Below are 20,602 nucleotides of genomic sequence, written 5' to 3' on the forward strand. Positions count from 1 at the left end.
TAGAAAAACATATGAGACCCTATGGAGTAAAAGACCCCATAGCCCATAGAACACATTGACATGCAAAGGAATTACACACATTCATGTCCAAGAGTGGGAGGAAAAGAGTCTCACTCTTGGCAGGATGGAAAAAACAAACTCCAGAAATCCAGCAAAGCTGCTGGGGGACTCACTAGGTTAGGAAATTCAGCCTAAACAGAGAATTCTCCCTAACACTCGCCCCCCCCCCCCAGACTAAGGGACAGGAGGATTTAATCCACTCCTGGATGAATCTCATACCTCTAGTCGATGACATACATCCTAGAGAGACCATCAGCATTTTGGTGGTGACACCCTGACCTGTGCTCAATGGTGAAATCAAACCCTTGCAGGCAGATTGACCATCTCAATAGTTTTGGGTTTTCCCCTTTCATTTGCATTAACCATTTCAAGGGTTGGTGGTCAGTCCGAATGACAAAAGTAGAACCATACAAGTACGGCCTAAACTTCTTCAGAGCCCACACGATAGCAAAGCATTCTCTTTCGATTGTTGCCCACCTTGTTTCAGGATCCTTCAGCTTGCGGCTGATGAAGCAAACGGGGTGCTCCCTACCTTTCCCATCCAGTTGACTGAGTACGGCACCTATTCCTACATTTGAAGCATCTGTCTGCACAATGAAGTGTTGGCGGTAATCAGGAGCTCTGAGTACTGGGGCTTGGCAAAGAGCCTTTTTCAGGTTTTCAAAAGCCTGATTGCACTCCTCGTTCCATTTAACCTTCTTAGGAAATTTGGGCGAGGAGATGACATTCAGTGGAGAAGCTATGGTCCCATAGTCCTCTATGAAATTCCTGTAATACCCAGTGAGGCCTAGGAAGGCTCTCACCTGGGTTTGAGTAGTCGGTGTTGTCCAATTTTGCACAGCTTCAATTTTACTGAGCAAAGGCCTTATTTCTCCACCTCCTACCTCATGTCCAAGATAGACTACCTTACTCTGTCCAATTTGGCATTTGCTCGCCTTTATGGTCAGATTGGCTCGTCCAAGAGCCTGCAACACATCTCTCAGGTGGGTTACATGTTCTTCCCAGGAATTGCTGAACACTGCAATGTCATCCAAGTATGCCATGCAGAAGTCCTCCATCCCATTCAGAACCTGGTTTACCATCCGTTGAAACGTAGCAGGTGCATTCTTCAATCCGAAAGGCCTTACCTTAAACTGGTATAAGCCAACGGGGGTAGAAAATGCAGTTTTCTCCTTGGCATGGTCTGTCAGGGCTATTTGCCAATAGCCTGACGTCAAGTCAAATGTGCTGAGGAACTTGGCGGCGCCAAGTTTATCCACCAACTCATCTGTTCTTGGCAAAGGGTGGGCATCTTTAGATCCGGCCTTTGGTACTAACACAACTGGGCTAGACCATGGACTAGTAGAGGGCTCTATTACCCCGAGATCGAGCATCTTGCTGACCTCACCTTTGATGTGGGTTTGTACATTTTCTGACATGCGGTATCCTCTGCTTTTGACTGGCAGACAGTCACCAGTGAGTATGTCGTGCTGGCCCCAAGGGGTCAAGCCTGGTGAAAGCGAGAACAGAGAGGCAAACTGATTCAACATAGATTTTCACTCTTCTTGTTGCTCGGGTGTCAGATTGGAGGAGAGATTTACTCCTTCAATTTTTTCATCTAAAGGTAAGCCTCTGAGGAGATCCGGAAGAGCTTCACTCTCTTCCTCTTCCTCGGATGATGCTAGAAGCAACGCTCCTACATCAGGCCGTGAGACATACGCTTTAAGTCGGTTGATGTGAAAGACTGTCGGAGCCTCCTTGGGATTGCCCAAGTCCACCAGATAGTTAACCTCTCCAAGTTTACCCACAACTCGGAAGGGTCCCATCCATTTATCTTGCAAGGCCCTCTGCCTTGTTGGGATCATAATGAGAACGAGCTGGTCTTGAGCGAACTCAACCATGTTAGCCTTTTGATCATGCCAGTGCTTGACCAATGCTTGTCCAGCTTTCAAGTTATCGCTTGCTTCCGTCATCATGTGTGACATTCTCCTCCGGAGGCCTATCACATAGTCAGTCACTCTGACTGGCTTGGGGGAAGGAGCACTCTCCAACCCCTCCTTAATCAGGGCCAATGGACCTCTGACGGGATGACCATAGAGTAGTTCGAAGGGCTAGTAACCTACTCCCTCCTGAGGGACTTCTCTATAAGCAAAGAGAAGGCATGGCGGTAGAAGGTCCCACTAATCCTTAAGGGGTTCCTCTAAAGCACCTATCCTGCTTTTCATGGTTCGGTTGAACCGTTCTACCAACCCATTGGTTTGTGGGTGGTACGCTGTTGAGAACTTGTAAGTAACTCCACAGGTTTTCCACATGGCTTTCATGTAGTTGGACATAAAGTTTGACCCCCTGTCAGAGATTACTTCCTTAGGAAACCCGACCCTAGTAAAAATACCAAGGAGGGCCTTAGCCACAGCCAGGGCTGTAACAGTCCTCATAGGAATTGCCTCAGGATACCTAGTAGCATGGTCTACTACAACAAGTATAAACCTGTTGCCTGAGGAGGTTGGAGGATCAAGGGGACCAACGATGTCAATCCCTACTCTCTCAAATGGGACTCCCACAACTGGGAGAGGCACTAAAGGTGCCACATTCTTGGAGCCAACCTTACCAGAGGTCTGGCAGGTGTGGCAGCTCCTGCAGTGTTTTTCTACTTTGGCCCCCATCTTTGGCCAATAGAAGTAGAGAGAGAGCCTTTCCTTAGTCTTCTTTAAACTCAAGTGAGCAGCCAAAGGAATCTCGTGGGCTAACTGCAAGAACTGTGGTCTGTTCTCTTGGGGTACTACAAGTCGTTTGTAGTCTCCAGGTGCAGACTCGGTCGGTTCAGTGTAGAAGAGGCCATCTTCCCAGTGCAACCTGTATTTCCCAGGCTCTTGCCCTTCAGCCTGGGCTTCGGCCTGGTGGCGAAGACCTTCCAGAGTTGGACATTCCCTCTGTCCCTTACTGAAGTCTGCCCTGCTGGGTCCACCTTCTGCCAGTAAAGACTGCAGCTCAGGATGGTCAACAGGATCCAGATCTCCAATGAGTTCCTGGCCTTCCATTAGCTCTTCCTCAGAGTCTAATTCTACCACACAGGGTTGTACCTCCCTCTCAGCCTCGGCTGGAGGTGGAGTTACGGGTGTACTTTTGGACAACCGCGGGGAAGTCAGTGTTGACTGCACTGGAATGCTGGCTGCGGGTTTCGGGATAGAAGTCTTAGGTTTCCCTTTCGCTTCTGATTTCTTGGAGACAGCGGCCGACAATTCCAGTGGAGCAGGAGTGATTTCTTTCTTCATCATCTCCTGGAGAGTACCGCACATGGTCCTCTCTCTTGCAGGTCTGGTTAGCTCCTGTAACCGTTTACTAGGAGGTCTGGGAGTATGCGATACAACTCCGAGAGTTTTCAAATCGTTACCCAACAGTACGCGTCCTGGTACCTCACTCTGTATGCTGACAGGTATCTTCACAGTCATGTCGTTACACTGGATGAGAACTGGTATATGGGGAAGCATCTGCACAGGCCCTCCAGCTAACTTGGTGAGGCGTTTGGGTGCCTTAGCAACATCCTCAGCCTGAAAAAACGATTTATCCACCACAGTTATGCTGGCCCCAGTGTCCCTAATGGCAGGAGTCTCCTGACCATTCACCTGGACACTGTCCTTATAATACTCTTCAGTATTATCGGGGATAGAATTATAGACATCTAAATTCTGTTGTTCCCACAACCCCAGAGATACTAAAGAAACGCTGGCTGAGACTCCAATGGGTTCGTCAGCTAGCAGTAGAAAGTTTCCACTTGCCATTTGGACTTCCTCCTCTGGAGCAAAGGCTAAGGAGACAAGCTGGACCCCTGAAGGTTTACCCTTACATCTGGGATCTCCTTTCACGTGGTCAGTCGAGCCACAAACAAAGCATTTTCCGAATGCTTTCTGGAATGGTGGCTTGTTCTGACCTTCTTCTGGTTTGGCACCAGTAGACACACTATTCTGCTGTGGTTTTCCTTGTGGCTTACCCTTCTGGTTTTGCTTGGGGCCCTCTTTGGAATGTGAGTTATTAGAATTCTCTTTTGAGTCTGTTTTAGGCTGTTTTCCCTCATCCTTTTTCTGAGTTGCCCCAGAATCCTTATGAGTAGCCCTGTTGGCAACCCACAAGTCAGCAGCCTTAGCTAGCTTCCGGGAATCCAATTCCTTCGAATCAGCCAAGTGCTGCCTGAGCTCAGGAGAACAGGCATCATAAATAGACTCCAACATAAAAAGATTCCTCATGCCCTCATAAGTGTTCACTTTGTAACCCTTAATCCATCCCTCTAAGTTTTTCAACCCTTCACTCACCCAGGTAGCCCAAGCGGTACCATCATGCTTTTTGAGGGTTCTAAACCTCTTAAGATACTGGGAAGGGGTCTTCCCGAATCTAGCTAGTAAAGCTAGTTTCACACTTTCGTAATCCGTCTTATCCGCCTCCCCCTAATCCATTACCACATCAGTCGCAACAGGAGGGAGCCTAGAGAACAACCAGGGAAGCAAAGCATTCCCGCTGATGTCCTGGAGCCCATGATTGTATTCAAACAGTTTCAAGCAATCCAACACATCCAATCTCGGTTCATACATACCCACTAATTCCTTCGGCATCCGGGGTCTTTTGGGACTGGAGCTCCTAGAGGAACCAGAGGAGAGAGAAGCATTTTCCAACTTTTTCATCTCTAACTCGTGATTAAGTTTTATTTCCCTGAGTCTTAACTCAGCTTGCTTCTGCTCAGCCTGGGCATTCCTCCGTCTGAAATCGAGCTCTTGGTTTCATTCAGATTGAGCCAAGAACCGTTTGTACTCTAATTGAGCTTCATTTTTTCAAGTTCAAAATAAGCAGGGTTACTTGTGGGACCTGGTATGGGCCCCATAGGCACAGCTGGTAAGGCAGGTAGAGGAGCAGGGGAGACAGTTTCGTTAGCCTCTCCGTCCTCGTCAGCCTCTTCATCGCTAACATCAGAATTATCATTCAGATCAACACCATCACTGTTATCTATATTTGCTCGAGATTGGTTCCTCTGAACCAGTACCCAGACTTTGGTTCGCCAGCAATCCCTCTATTAGTTCTAACTTCTTGCCTCTTACAGAAAGATTCTCTTGCCTACAGAGAGCTCGCAAACTCTCAGTATTTTCACCTGACAAGGACTCTTGACTGTAAGTTTCCATCGTAGACATGTTTTTTGAAAGTTGCTTTTTGTGCTAGGTTTTGTGGTTAGTTATCCTACAGTGTCGAAAAGCACTCTAAACTGTATACTCGATACAAATCCCACCGCTGTACACCATTGTTAGGCGGAAACCTGTGAAGTTCCCTCTGGGACCACTGCAAAAGATTTAGGACTACAGGTGTTTGGCGGTGAACCCACTTGGTAGCAGTCTGTACCACACAGATTCACTTGGTAGCTGTGGCTGAGCAGTCAGACTTCCCTCAAGGAAAGTTGAGCAGTATGTGGAGTATACAAAATAGGGCAATTCTTCACGGCAAGACAAGCAAACACGCAACGAGGCTTAGTGTAAAGATATTAAGGTATTTGTTTATAACGAAACATCTATCAAAAACACTATGGCACTTTCACAGCAAACAAATCAAACGCAATTACTCTACGAAAAAGAAACGATCAATCCCCCTAGCAATATTTCGACAAGTCTAGGTTCTACCGCCACCACTTATTTACAGACAGAGGTGAATGCCTCAACCTAGATGGCACTCTAATATTAGTTAGGACGGGAGAGAAATAGATAGGCAGGTTACGAAGTCAGCACAGTTCAATACTTCACGGATAAAATGCAAGGCAGGAAGGCAAGAATCACAATAGATCGTAAAGTTCAGAGGCCAGGCCCACTCGGAGAGAGGCAAGGCGATATGTCCCAAAAAGTCTCTAGTAGAGATGCATTCAAGTCTTTGTAGCAAATTGTTATCAGCAGATTGAACCAGTTCAGAACAATAAATGAGAAAAGCTTGGAGGCGACCCAACGGAAAGGAGAGGATTAAGACACCTCACTCGAAACGATCGAAAGGGAAGCCAGGCGGACACGGTACCTTGTTGTGGAGGGCAGCTCCGGCGGGGGCAGTTGTTCCTGGTGGTGGATGCACGTCGGGTCTTTGCCAAGAGTAGAGATGATCTCGTCGTCGAAGAAAAGTGAAGTCCGGTGCACCACCAGGGAAGAGACAAGCCGCAGAGTGCTCTGTCACAAGGCACCACCTTTTGGTCGCGGTACAGGTGTAGTGGCTATCCGGTTGCTGAGGTGCTCTGCACGGGCAATTCGACCACTGCGTCCTGAGGCGAATAAAAAGCAAAGGGGATTGGTTGTTCCCACTAGTCAGGGGAAGAGACTCTCCGGCAGGGAGATCTCCTCTGTCGTCGGGAAGTGGTGAGTCAGTTCCGCAGGGCTCCATCGGAGGTGTCGTCGTGCAGGTCGGCTCAGCGTTACCCTCGTCGGATTCTTAGGTCCTGTGGCGACTTCTGAAGATCCAGTCCCAAAAGCCCTGCTTTTATGCAGAAAACCCACATTCATTCAGCCTAGCTGTCAATCAACACATGCTAAGTGGTGAGCGGGAAGGCTCACCACTTGGGCCAATCACTCCAGAGTGCGACCGGAGTTGGCAAGGCAACTCGGTCCAGGGTGCCTAAACCCCCTCCCACACCCCTGTGGTAACCCAGACAGAATGGCACCACTTTGGAGGGTCTCTGTACAGAGGCCCGCCAAAAGTGGAACAAAGGGCTTGGCCTTTGGTTTAGGAGTCACAGAGACAAACACAGACGCCATTTTACAAACCGAGTTCTGGCATAAAATACCATCCGATAAACTTATTTAAGATAAGTAGATCGGAGGTACGTTAGAGATAAACGAGAAAAAGTATCAATCTCCAACAATGGGACGAATCCCATAGGGTTATGTTCGGGGTCGAACATAACAAGTAGTTTCCACTGCCACCAGCCAAAACTTGACGAGGGGGGACGGAACAGTGCCCCCTTGAGTAACAGATCCAGGAGTAATCGAATTACCCCTACTAGTACGTCCACAATAAGATGGTTTGTACTAGTTCTGTTAGTAAATTTAGGTCTAGTAAAGCCAATGGTGACTTTACATGCCCGGGGAGACAGTAGTCAGTCCCCGGGTATGGAGTCTGTGGTGGAGGTCCGCTAGGACGCCCCAGTGTTACGGCACGTAGGGTGCGGTGTAACACACATAGAAAAACATATGAGACCCTATGGAGTAAAAGACCCCATAGCCCATAGAACACATTGACATGCAAAGGAATTACACACATTCATGTCCAAGAGTGGGAGGAAAAGAGTCTCACTCTTGGCAGGATGGAAAAAACAAACTCCAGAAATCCAGCAAAGCTGCTGGGGGACTCACTAGGTTAGGAAATTCAGCCTAAACAGAGAATTCTCCCTAACACTCGCCCCCCCCCAGACTAAGGGACAGGAGGATTTAATCCACTCCTGGATGAATCTCATACCTCTAGTCGATGACATACATCCTAGAGAGACCATCAGCATTTTGGTGGTGACACCCTGACCTGTGCTCAATGGTGAAATCAAACCCTTGCAGGCAGATCGACCATCTCAATAGTTTTGGATTTTCCCCTTTCATTTGCATTAACCATTTCAAGGGTTGGTGGTCAGTCTGAATGACAAAAGTAGAACCATACAAGTACGGCCTAAACTTCTTCAGAGCCCACACGATAGCAAAGCACTCTCTTTCGATTGTTGCCCACCTTGTTTCAGGATCCTTCAGCTTGCGGCTGATGAAGCAAACGGGGTGCTCCCTACCTTTCCCATCCAGTTGACTGAGTACCGCACCTATTCCTACATTTGAAGCATCTGTCTGCACAATGAAGTGTTGGCGGTAATCAGGAGCTCTGAGTACTGGGGCTTGGCAAAGAGCCTTTTTCAGGTTTTCAAAAGCCTGATTGCACTCCTCGTTCCATTTAACCTTCTTAGGAAATTTGGGCGAGGAGATGACATTCAGTGGAGAAGCTATGGTCCCATAGTTCTCTATGAAATTCCTGTAATACCCAGTGAGGCCTAGGAAGGCTCTCACCTGGGTTTGAGTAGTCGGTGTTGTCCAATTTTGCACAGCTTCAATTTTACTGAGCAAAGGCCTTATTTCTCCACCTCCTACCTCATGTCCAAGATAGACTACCTTACTCTGTCCAATTTGGCATTTGCTCGCCTTTATGGTCAGATTGGCGCGTCCAAGAGCCTGCAACACATCTCTCAGGTGGGTTACATGTTCTTCCCAGGAATTGCTGAACACTGCAATGTCATCCAAGTATGCCATGCAGAAGTCCTCCATCCCATTCAGAACCTGGTTTACCATCCGTTGAAACGTAGCAGGTGCATTCTTCAATCCGAAAGACCTTACCTTAAACTGGTATAAGCCAACGGGGGTAGAAAATGCAGTTTTCTCCTTGGCATGGTCTGTCAGGGCTATTTGCCAATAGCCTGACGTCAAGTCAAATGTGCTGAGGAACTTGGCGGCGCCAAGTTTATCCACCAACTCATCTGTTCTTGGCAAAGGGTGGGCATCTTTAGATCCGGCCTTTGGTACTAAAACAACTGGGCTAGACCATGGACTAGTAGAGGGCTCTATTACCCTGAGATCGAGCATCTTGCTGACCTCACCTTTGATGTGGGTTTGTACGTTTTCTGACATGCGGTATCCTCTGCTTTTGACTGGCAGACAGTCACCAGTGAGTATGTCGTGCTGGCCCCAAGGGGTCAAGCCTGGTGAAAGCGAGAACAGAGAGGCAAACTGATTCAACATAGATTTGCACTCTTCTTGTTGCTCGGGTGTCAGATTGGAGGAGAGATTTACTCCTTCAATTTTTTCATCTAAAGGTAAGCCTCTGAGGAGATCCGGAAGAGCTTCGCTCTCTTCTTCTTCCTCGGATGACGCTAGAAGCAACGCTCCTACATCAGGCCGTGAGACATACGCTTTAAGTCGGTTGATGTGAAAGACTGTCGGAGCCTCCTTGGGATTGCCCAAGTCCACCAGATAGTTAACCTCTCCGAGTTTACCCACAACTCGGAAGGGTCCCATCCATTTATCTTGCAAGGCCCTCTGCCTTGTTGGGATCATAACGAGAACGAGCTGGTCTTGAGCGAACTCAACCATGTTAGCCTTTTGATCGTGCCAGTGCTTGACCAATGCTTGTCCAGCTTTCAAGTTATCGCTTGCTTCCGTCATCATGTGTGACATTCTCCTCCGGAGGCCTATCACATAGTCAGTCACTCTGACTGGCTTGGGGGAAGGAGCACTCTCCAACCCCTCCTTAATCAGGGCCAATGGACCTCTGACGGGATGACCATAGAGTAGTTCGAAGGGCGAGTAACCTACTCCCTCCTGAGGGACTTCTCTATAAGCAAAGAGAAGGCATGGCGGTAGAAGGTCCCACTAACGCTTAAGGGGTTCCTCTAAAGCACCTATCCTGCTCTTCATGGTTCGGTTGAACCGTTCTACCAACCCATTGGTTTGTGGGTGGTACGCTGTTGAGAACTTGTAAGTAACTCCACAGGTTTTCCACATGGCTTTCATGTAGTTGGACATAAAGTTTGACCCCCTGTCAGAGATTACTTCCTTACGAAACCCGATCCTAGTAAAAATACCAAGGAGGGCCTTAGCCACAGCCAGGGCTGTAACAGTCCTCATAGGAATTGCCTCAGGATACCTAGTAGCATGGTATACTACAACAAGTATAAACCTGTTGCCTGAGGAGGTTGGAGGATCAATGGGACCAACGATGTCAATCCCTACTCTCTCAAATTGGACTCCCACAACTGGGAGAGGCACTAAAGGTGCCACATTCTTGGAGCCAACCTTACCAGAGGTCTGGCAGGTGTGGCAGCTCCTGCAGTGTTTTTCTACTTTGGCCCCCATCTTTGGCCAATAGAAGTAGAGAGAGAGCCTTTCCTTAGTCTTCTTGAAACTCAAGTGAGCAGCCAAAGGAATCTCGTGGGCTAACTGCAAGAACTGTGGTCTGTTCTCTTGGGGTACTACAAGTCGTTTGTAGTCTCCAGGTGCAGACTCGGTCGGTTCAGTGTAGAAGAGGCCATCTTCCCAGTGCAACCTGTATTTCCCAGGCTCTTGCCCTTCAGCCTGGGCTTCGGCCTGGTGGCGAAGACCTTCCAGAGTTGGACATTCCCTCTGTCCCTTACTGAAGTCTGCCCTGCTGGGTCCACCTTCTGCCAGTAAAGACTGCAGCTCAGGATGGTCAACAGGATCCAGATCTCCAATGAGTTCCTGGCCTTCCATTAGCTCTTCCTCAGAGTCTAATTCTACCACACAGGGTTGTACCTCCCTCTCAGCCTCGGCTGGAGGTGGAGTTACGGGTGTACTTTTGGACAACCGCGGGGAAGTCAGTGTTGACTGCACTGGAATGCTGGCTGCGGGTTTCGGGATAGAAGTCTTAGGTTTCCCTTTCGCTTCTGATTTCTTGGAGACAGCGGCCGACAATTCCAGTGGAGCAGGAGTGATTTCTTTCTTCATCATCTCCTGGAGAGTACCGCGCATGGTCCTCTCTCTTGCAGGTCTGGTTAGCTCCTGTAACCGTTTACTAGGAGGTCTGGGAGTATGCGATACAACTCCGAGAGTTTTCAAATCGTTACCCAACAGTACGCGTCCTCTTACCTCACTCTGTATGCTGACAGGTATCTTCACAGTCATGTCATTACACTGGATGAGAACTGGTAATTGGGGAAGCATCTGCACAGGCCCTCCAGCTAACTTGGTGAGGCGTTTGGGTGCCTTAGCAACATCCTCAGCCTAATAAAACGATTTATCCACCACAGTTATGCTGGCCGCAGTATCCCTAATGGCAGGAGTCTCCTGACCATTCACCTGGACACTGTCCTTATAATACTCTTTAGTATTATCGGGGATAGAATTATAGACATCTAAATTCTGTTGTTCCCACAACCCCAGAGATACTAAAGAAACGCTGGCTGAGACTCCAATGGGTTCGTCAGCTAGCAGTAGAAAGTTTCCACTTGCCATTTGGACTTCCTCCTCTGGAGCAAAGGCTAAGGAGACAAGCTGGACCCCTGAAGGTTTACCCTTACATCTGGGATCTCCTTTCACGTGGTCAGTCGAGCCACAAACAAATCATTTTCCGAATGCTTTCTGGAATGGTGACTTGTTCTGACCTTCTTCCGGTTTGGCACCAGTAGACACACTATTCTGCTGTGGTTTTCCTTGTGGCTTACCCTTCTGGTTTTGCTTGGGGCCCTCTTTGGAATGTGAGTTATTAGAATTCTCTTTTGAGTCTTTTTTAGGCTGTTTTCCCTCATCCTTTTTCTGAGTTGCCCCAGAATCCTTATGAGTAGCCCTGTTGGCAACCCACAAGTCAGCAGCCTTAGCTAGCTTCCGGGAATCCAATTCCTTCGAATCAGCCAAGTGCTGTCTGAGCTCAGGAGAACAGGCATCATAAATAGACTCCAACATAAAAAGATTCCTCATACCCTCATAAGTGTTCACTTTGTAACCCTTAATCCATCCCTCTAAGTTTTTCAACCCTTCACTCACCCAGGTAGCCCAAGGGGTACCATCATGCTTTTTGAGTGTTCTAAACCTATTAAGATAGTGGGAAGGGGTCTTCCCGAATCTAGCTATTAAAGCTAGTTTCACACTTTCGTAATCCGTCTTATCCGCCTCCCCCAACTCCATTACCACATCAGTCGCAACAGGAGGGAGCCTAGAGAACAACCAGGGAAGCAAAGCATTCCCGGTGATGTCCTGGAGCCCATGATTGTATTCAAACAGTTTCAAGCAATCCAACACATCCAATCTCGGTTCATACATACCCACTAATTCCTTCGGCATCCGGGGTCTTTTGGGACTGGAGCTCCTAGAGGAACCAGAGGAGAGAGAAGCATTTTCCATAGACAACTTTTTCATCTCTAACTCGTGATTAAGTTCTATTTCCCTGAGTCTTAACTCAGCTTGCTTCTGCTCAGCCTGGGCATTCCTCCGTCTGAAATCGAGCTCTTGGTTTCGTTCAGACTGAGCCAAGAACCGTTTGTATTCTAATTGAGCTTCATTTTTTCAAGTTCAAAATAAGCAGGGTTACTTGTGGGACCTGGTATGGGCCCCATAGGCACAGCTGGTAGGGCAGGTAGAGGAGCAGGGGAGACAGTTTCGTTAGCCTCTCCGTCCTCGTCAGCCTCTTCATCGCTAACATCAGAATTATGATTCAGATCAACACCATCACTGTTATCTATATTTGCTCGAGAGATTGGTTCCTCTGAACCAGTACCCAGACTTTGGTTCGCCAGCAATCCCTCTATTAGTTCTAACTTCTTGCCTCTTACAGAAAGATTCTCTTGCCTACAGAGAGCTCGCAAACTCTCAGTATTTTCACCTGACAAGAACTCTTGACTGTAAGTTTCCATCGTAGACATGTTTTTTGAAAGTTGCTTTTTGTGCTAAGTTTTGTGGTTAGTTAACCTACAGTGTCGAAAAGCACTCTAAACTGTATACTCGATACAAATCCCACCGCTGTACACCATTGTTAGGCGGAAACCTGTGAAGTTCCCTCTGGGACCACGGCAAAAGATTTAGGACTACAGGTGTTTGGCGGTGAACCCACTTGGTAGCAGTCTGTACCACACAGATTCACTTGGTAGCTGTGGCTGAGCAGTCAGACTTCCCTCAAGAAAAGTTGAGCAGTATGTGGAGTATACAAAATAGGGCAATTCTTCACGGCAAGACAAGCAAACACGCAACGAGGCTTAGTGTAAAGATATTAAGGTATTTATTTATAACGAAACATCTATCAAAAACACTATGGCACTTTCACAGCAAACAAATCAAACACAATTACTCTACGAAGAAGAAACGATCAATCCCCCTAGCAATATTTCGACAAGTCTAGGTTCTACCGCCACCACTTATTTACAGACAGAGGTGAATGCCTCAACCTAGATGGCACTCTAATATTAGTTAGGACGGGAGAGAAAAAGATAGGCAGGTTACGAAGTCAGCACAGTTCAATACTTCACGGATAAAATGCAAGGCAGGAAGGCAAGAATCACAATAGATCGTAAAGTTCAGAGGCCAGGCCCACTCGGAGAGAGGCAAGGCGATATGTCCCAAAAAGTCTCTAGTGGAGATGCATTCAAGTCTTTGTAGCAAATTGTATTCGGCAGATTGAACCAGTTCAGAACAATAAATGAGAAAAGCTTGGAGGCGACCCAACGGAAAGGAGAGGATTAAGACACCTCACTCGAACCGATCGAAAGGGAAGCCAGGCGGACACGGTACCTTGTTGTGGAGGGCAGCTGCGGCGGGGGCAGTTGTTCCTGGTGGTGGATGCACGTCGGGTCTTTGCCAAGAGTAGAGATGATCTCGTCGTCGAAGAAAAGTGAAGTCCGGTGCACCACCAGGGAAGAGACCAGCCGCAGAGTGCTCTGTCACAAGGCACCACCTTTTGGTCGCGGTACAGGGGTAGTGGCTATCCGGTTGCTGAGGTGCTCTGCACGGGCAATTCCACCACTGCGTCCTGAGGCGAATAAAAAGCAAAGGGGATTGGTTGTTCCCACTAGTCAGGGGAAGAGACGCTCCGGCAGGGAGATCTCCTCTGTCATCGGGAAGTGGTGAGTCAGTTCCGCAGGGCTCCACCGGAGGTGTCGTCGTGCAGGTCGACTCAGCGTTACCCTCGTCGGATTCTTAGGTCCTGTGGCGACTTCTGAAGATCCAGTCCCAAAAGCCCTGCTTTTATGCCGAAAACCCACATTCATTCAGCCTAGCTGTCAATCAACACATGCTAAGTGGTGAGCGGGAAGGCTCACCACTTGGGCCAATCACTCCAGAGTGCGACCGGAGATGGCAAGGCAACTCGGTCCAGGGTGCCTAAACCCCATCCACACCACTGTGGTAACCCAGACAGAATGGCACCACTTTGGAGGGTCTCTTTACAGAGGCCCGCCAAAAGTGGAACAAAGGGCTCGGCCTTTGGTTTAGGAGTCACAGAGACAAACACAGACGCCGTTTTACAAACCGAGTTCTGGCAGAAAATACCATCCGATAAACTTATTTAAGATAAGTAGATCGGTGGTACGTTAGAGTTAAACGAGAAAAAGTATCAATCTCCAACAATGGGACGAATCCCATAGGGTTATGTTCGGGGTCGAACATAACAAGTAGTTTCCACTGCCACCAGCCAAAACTTGACGAGGGGGGACGGAACAGTGCCCCCTCGAGTAACAGATCCAGGAGTAATCGAATTACCCCTACTAGTACGTCCACAATAAGATGGTTTGTACTAGTTCTGTTAGTAAATTTAGGTCTAGTAAAGCCAATGGTGACTTTACATGCCCGGGGAGACAGTAGTCAGTCCCCGGGTATGGAGTCTATGGTGGAGGTCCGCTAGGACACCCCAGTGTTACGGCACGTAGGGTGCGGTGTAACACACATAGAAAAACATATGAGACCCTATGGAGTAAAAGACCCCATAGCCCATAGAACATATTGACATGCAAAGGAATTACACACATTCATGTCCAAGAGTGGGAGGAAAAGAGTCTCACTCTTGGCAGGATGGAAAAAACAAACTCCAGAAATCCAGCAAAGCTGCTGGGGGACTCACTAGGTTAGGAAATTCAGCCTAAACAGAGAATTCTCCGTAACACTCGCCCCCCCCCCCCAGACTAAGGGACAGGAGGATTTAATCCACTCCTGGATGAATCTCATACCTCTAGTCGATGACATACATCCTAGAGAGACCATCAGCATTTTGGTGGTGACACCCTGACCTGTGCTCAATGGTGAAATCAAACCCTTGCAGGCAGATCGACCATCTCAATAGTTTTGGGTTTTCCCCTTTCATTTGCATTAACCATTTCAAGGGTTGGTGGTCAGTCTGAATGACAAAAGTAGAACCATACAAGTACGGCCTAAACTTCTTCAGAGCCCACACGATAGCAAAGCACTCTCTTTCGATTGTTGCCCATCTTGTTTCAGGATCCTTCAGCTTGTGGCTGATGAAGCAAACGGGGTGCTCCCTACCTTTCCCATCCAGTTGACTGAGTACGGCACCTATTCCTACATTTGAAGCATCTGTCTGCACAATGAAGTGTTGGCGGTAATCAGGAGCTCTGAGTACTGGGGCTTGGCAAAGAGCCTTTTTCAGGTTTTCAAAAGCCTGATTGCACTCCTCGTTCCATTTAACCTTCTTAGGAAATTTGGGCGAGGAGATGACATTCAATGGAGAAGCTATGGTCCCATAGTTCTCTATGAAATTCCTGTAATACCCAATGAGGCCTAGGAAGGCTCTCACCTGGGTTTGAGTAGTCGGTGTTTTCCAATTTTGCACAGCTTCAATTTTACTGAGCAAAGGCCTTATTTCTCCACCTCCTACCTCATGTCCAAGATAGACTACCTTACTCTGTCCAATTTGGCATTTGCTCGCCTTTATGGTCAGATTGGCTCGTCCAAGAGCCTGCAACACATCTCTCAGGTGGGTTACATGTTCTTCCGAGGAATTGCTGAACACTGCAATGTCATCCAAGTATGCCATGCAGAAGTCCTCCATCCCATTCAGAACCTGGTTTACCATCCATTGAAACGTAGCAGGTGCATTCTTCAATCCGAAAGGCCTTACCTTAAACTGGTATAAGCCAACAGGGGTAGAAAATGCAGTTTTCTCCTTGGCATGGTCTGTCAGGGCTATTTGCCAATAGCCTGATGTCAAGTCAAATGTGCTGAGGAACTTGGCGGCGCCAAGTTTATCCACCAACTCATCTATTCTTGGCAAAGGGTGGGCATCTTTAGATCCGGCCTTTTGTACTAACACAACTGGGCTAGACCATGGACTAGTAGAGGGCTCTATTACCCCGAGATCGAGCATCTTGCTGACCTCACCTTTGATGTGGGTTTGTACGTTTTCTGACATGCGGTATCCTCTGCTTTTGACTGGCAGACAGTCACCAGTGAGTATGTCGTGCTGGCCCCAAGGGGTCAAGCCTGGTGAAAGCGAGAACAGAGAGGCAAACTGATTCAACATAGATTTGCACTCTTCTTGTTGCTCGGGTGTCAGATTGGAGGAGAGATTTACTCCTTCAATTTTTTCATCTAAAGGTAAGCCTCTGAGGAGATCCGGAAGAGCTTCACTCTCTTCTTCTTCCTCAGATGACGCTAGAAGCAACGCTCCTACATCAGGCCGTGAGACATACGCTTTAAGTCGGTTGATGTGAAAGACTGTCGGAGCCTCCTTGGGATTGCCCAAGTCCACCAGATAGTTAACCTCTCCGAGTTTACCCACAACTCGGAAGGGTCCCATCCATTTATCTTGCAAGGCCCTCTGCCTTGTTGGGATCATAACGAGAACGAGCTGGTCTTGAGCGAACTCAACCATGTTAGCCTTTTGATCGTGCCAGTGCTTGACCAATGCTTGTCCAGCTTTCAAGTTATCGCTTGCTTCCGTCATCATGTGTGACATTCTCCTCCGGAGGCCTATCACATAGTCAGTCACTCTGACTGGCTTGGGGGAAGGAGCACTCTCCAACCCCTCCTTAATCAGGGCCAATGGACCTCTGACGGGATGACCATAGAGTAGTTCGAAGGGCTAGTAACCTACTCCCTCCTGAGGGACTTCTCTATAAGCAAAGAGAAGGCATGGCGGTAGAAGGTCCCACTAACGCTTAAGGGGTTCCTCTAAAGCACCTATCCTGCTCTTCATGGTTCGGTTGAACCGTTCTACCAACCCATTGGTTTGTGGGTGGTACGCTGTTGAGAACTTGTAAGTAACTCCACAGGTTTTCCACATGGCTTTCATGTAGTTGGACATAAAGTTTGACCCCCTGTCAGAGATTACTTCCTTAGGAAACCCGACCCTAGTAAAAATACCAAGGAGGGCCTTAGCCACAGCCAGGGCTGTAACAGTCCTCATAGGAATTGCCTCAGGATACCTAGTAGCATGGTCTAATACAACAAGTATAAACCTGTTGCCTGAGGAGGTTGGAGGATCAAGGGGACCAACGATGTCAATCCCTACTCTCTCAAATTGGACTCCCACAACTGGGAGAGGCACTAAAGGTGCCACATTCTTGGAGCCAACCTTACCAGAGGTCTGGCAGGTGTGGCAGCTCCTGCAGTGTTTTTCTACTTTGGCCCCCATCTTTGGCCAATAGAAGTAGAGAGAGAGCCTTTCCTTAGTCTTCTTGAAACTCAAGTGAGCAGCCAAAGGAATCTCGTGGGCTAACTGCAAGAACTGTGGTCTGTTCTCTTGGGGTACTACAAGTCGTTTGTAGTCTCCAGGTGCAGACTCGGTCGGTTCAGTGTAGAAGAGGCCATCTTCCCAGTGCAACCTGTATTTCCCAGGCTCTTGCCCTTCAGCCTGGGCTTCGGCCTGGTGGCGAAGACCTTCCAGAGTTGGACATTCCCTCTGTCCCTTACTGAAGTCTGCCCTGCTGGGTCCACCTTCTGCCAGTAAAGACTGCAGCTCAGGATGGTCAACAGGATCCAGATCTCCAATGAGTTCCTGGCCTTCCATTAGCTCTTCCTCAGAGTCTAATTCTACCACACAGGGTTGTACCTCCCTCTCAGCCTCGGCTGGAGGTGGAGTTACGGGTGTACTTTTGGACAACCGCGGGGAAGTCAGTGTTGACTGCACTGGAATGCTGGCTGCGGGTTTCGGGATAGAAGTCTTAGGTTTCCCTTTCGCTTCTGATTTCTTGGAGACAGCGGCCGACAATTCCAGTGGAGCAGGAGTGATTTCTTTCTTCATCATCTCCTGGAGAGTACCGCACATGGTCCTCTCTCTTGCAGGTCTGGTTAGCTCCTGTAACCGTTTACTAGGAGGTCTGGGAGTATGCGATACAACTCCGAGAGTTTTCAAATCGTTACCCAACAGTACGCGTCCTGGTACCTCACTCTGTATGCTGACAGGTATCTTCACAGTCATGTCGTTACACTGGATGAGAACTGGTATATGGGGAAGCATCTGCACAGGCCCTCCAGCTAACTTGGTGAGGCGTTTGGGTGCCTTAGCAACATCCTCAGCCTGAAAAAACGATTTATCCACCACAGTTATGCTGGCCCCAGTGTCCCTAATGGCAGGAGTCTCCTGACCATTCACCTGGACACTGTCCTTATAATACTCTTTAGTATTATCGGGGATAGAATTATAGACATCTAAATTCTGTTGTTCCCACAACCCCAGAGATACTAAAGAAACGCTGGCTGAGACTCCAATGGGTTCGTCAGCTAGCAGTAGAAAGTTTCCACTTGCCATTTGGACTTCCTCCTCTGGAGCAAAGGCTAAGGAGACAAGCTGGACCCCTGAAGGTTTACCCTTACATCTGGGATCTCCTTTCACGTGGTCAGTCGAGCCACAAACAAAGCATTTTCCGAATGCTTTCTGGAATGGTGGCTTGTTCTGACCTTCTTCTGGTTTGGCACCAGTAGACACACTATTCTGCTGTGGTTTTCCTTGTGGCTTACCCTTCTGGTTTTGCTTGGGGCCCTCTTTGGAATGTGAGTTATTAGAATTCTCTTTTGAGTCTGTTTTAGGCTGTTTTCCCTCATCCTTTTTCTGAGTTGCCCCAGAATCCTTATGAGTAGCCCTGTTGGCAACCCACAAGTCAGCAGCCTTAGCTAGCTTCCGGGAATCCAATTCCTTCGAATCAGCCAAGTGCTGCCTGAGCTCAGGAGAACAGGCATCATAAATAGACTCCAACATAAAAAGATTCCTCATGCCCTCATAAGTGTTCACTTTGTAACCCTTAATCCATCCCTCTAAGTTTTTCAACCCTTCACTCACCCAGGTAGCCCAAGGGGTACCATCATGCTTTTTGAGGGTTCTAAACCTCTTAAGATACTGGGAAGGGGTCTTCCCGAATCTAGCTAGTAAAGCTAGTTTCACACTTTCGTAATCCGTCTTATCCGCCTCCCCCTAATCCATTACCACATCAGTCGCAACAGGAGGGAGCCTAGAGAACAACCAGGGAAGCAAAGCATTCCCGCTGATGTCCTGGAGCCCATGATTGTATTCAAACAGTTTCAAGCAATCCAACACATCCAATCTCGGTTCATACATACCCACTAATTCCTTCGGCATCCGGGGTCTTTTGGGACTGGAGCTCCTAGAGGAACCAGAGGAGAGAGAAGCATTTTCCAACTTTTTCATCTCTAACTCGTGATTAAGTTTTATTTCCCTGAGTCTTAACTCAGCTTGCTTCTGCTCAGCCTGGGCATTCCTCCGTCTGAAATCGAGCTCTTGGTTTCATTCAGATTGAGCCAAGAACCGTTTGTACTCTAATTGAGCTTCATTTTTTCAAGTTCAAAATAAGCAGGGTTACTTGTGGGACCTGGTATGGGCCCCATAGGCACAGCTGGTAAGGCAGGTAGAGGAGCAGGGGAGACAGTTTCGTTAGCCTCTCCGTCCTCGTCAGCCTCTTCATCGCTAACATCAGAATTATCATTCAGATCAACACCATCACTGTTATCTATATTTGCTCGAGATTGGTTCCTCTGAACCAGTACCCAGACTTTGGTTCGCCAGCAATCCCTCTATTAGTTCTAACTTCTTGCCTCTTACAGAAAGATTCTCTTGCCTACAGAGAGCTCGCAAACTCTCAGTATTTTCACCTGACAAGGACTCTTGACTGTAAGTTTCCATCGTAGACATGTTTTTTGAAAGTTGCTTTTTGTGCTAAGTTTTGTGGTTAGTTATCCTACAGTGTCGAAAAGCACTCTAAACTGTATACTCGATACAAATCCCACCGCTGTACACCATTGTTAGGCGGAAACCTGTGAAGTTCCCTCTGGGACCACTGCAAAAGATTTAGGACTACAGGTGTTTGGCGGTGAACCCACTTGGTAGCAGTCTGTACCACACAGATTCACTTGGTAGCTGTGGCTGAGCAGTCAGACTTCCCTCAAGGAAAGTTGAGCAGTATGTGGAGTATACAAAATAGGGCAATTCTTCACGGCAAGACAAGCAAACACGCAACGAGGCTTAGTGTAAAGATATTAAGGTATTTGTTTATAACGAAACATCTATCAAAAACACTATGGCACTTTCACAGCAAACAAATCAAACGCAATTACTCTACGAAAAAGAAACGATCAATCCCCCTAGCAATATTTCGACAAGTCTAGGTTCTACCGCCACCACTTATTTACAGACAGAGGTGAATGCCTCAACCTAGATGGCACTCTAATATTAGTTAGGACGGGAGAGAAATAGATAGGCAGGTTACGAAGTCAGCACAGTTCAATACTTCACGGATAAAATGCAAGGCAGGAAGGCAAGAATCACAATAGATCGTAAAGTTCAGAGGCCAGGCCCACTCGGAGAGAGGCAAGGCGATATGTCCCAAAAAGTCTCTAGTAGAGATGCATTCAAGTCTTTGTAGCAAATTGTTATCAGCAGATTGAACCAGTTCAGAACAATAAATGAGAAAAGCTTGGAGGCGACCCAACGGAAAGGAGAGGATTAAGACACCTCACTCAAAACGATCGAAAGGGAAGCCAGGCGGACACGGTACCTTGTTGTGGAGGGCAGCTCCGGCGGGGGCAGTTGTTCCTGGTGGTGGATGCACGTCGGGTCTTTGCCA

This window comes from Ambystoma mexicanum, chromosome 1p (genome assembly GCF_040938575.1).
Source record: "Ambystoma mexicanum isolate Mex_15411 chromosome 1p, UKY_AmexF1_1, whole genome shotgun sequence".
Classification (NCBI taxonomy): domain Eukaryota; kingdom Metazoa; phylum Chordata; class Amphibia; order Caudata; family Ambystomatidae; genus Ambystoma; species Ambystoma mexicanum.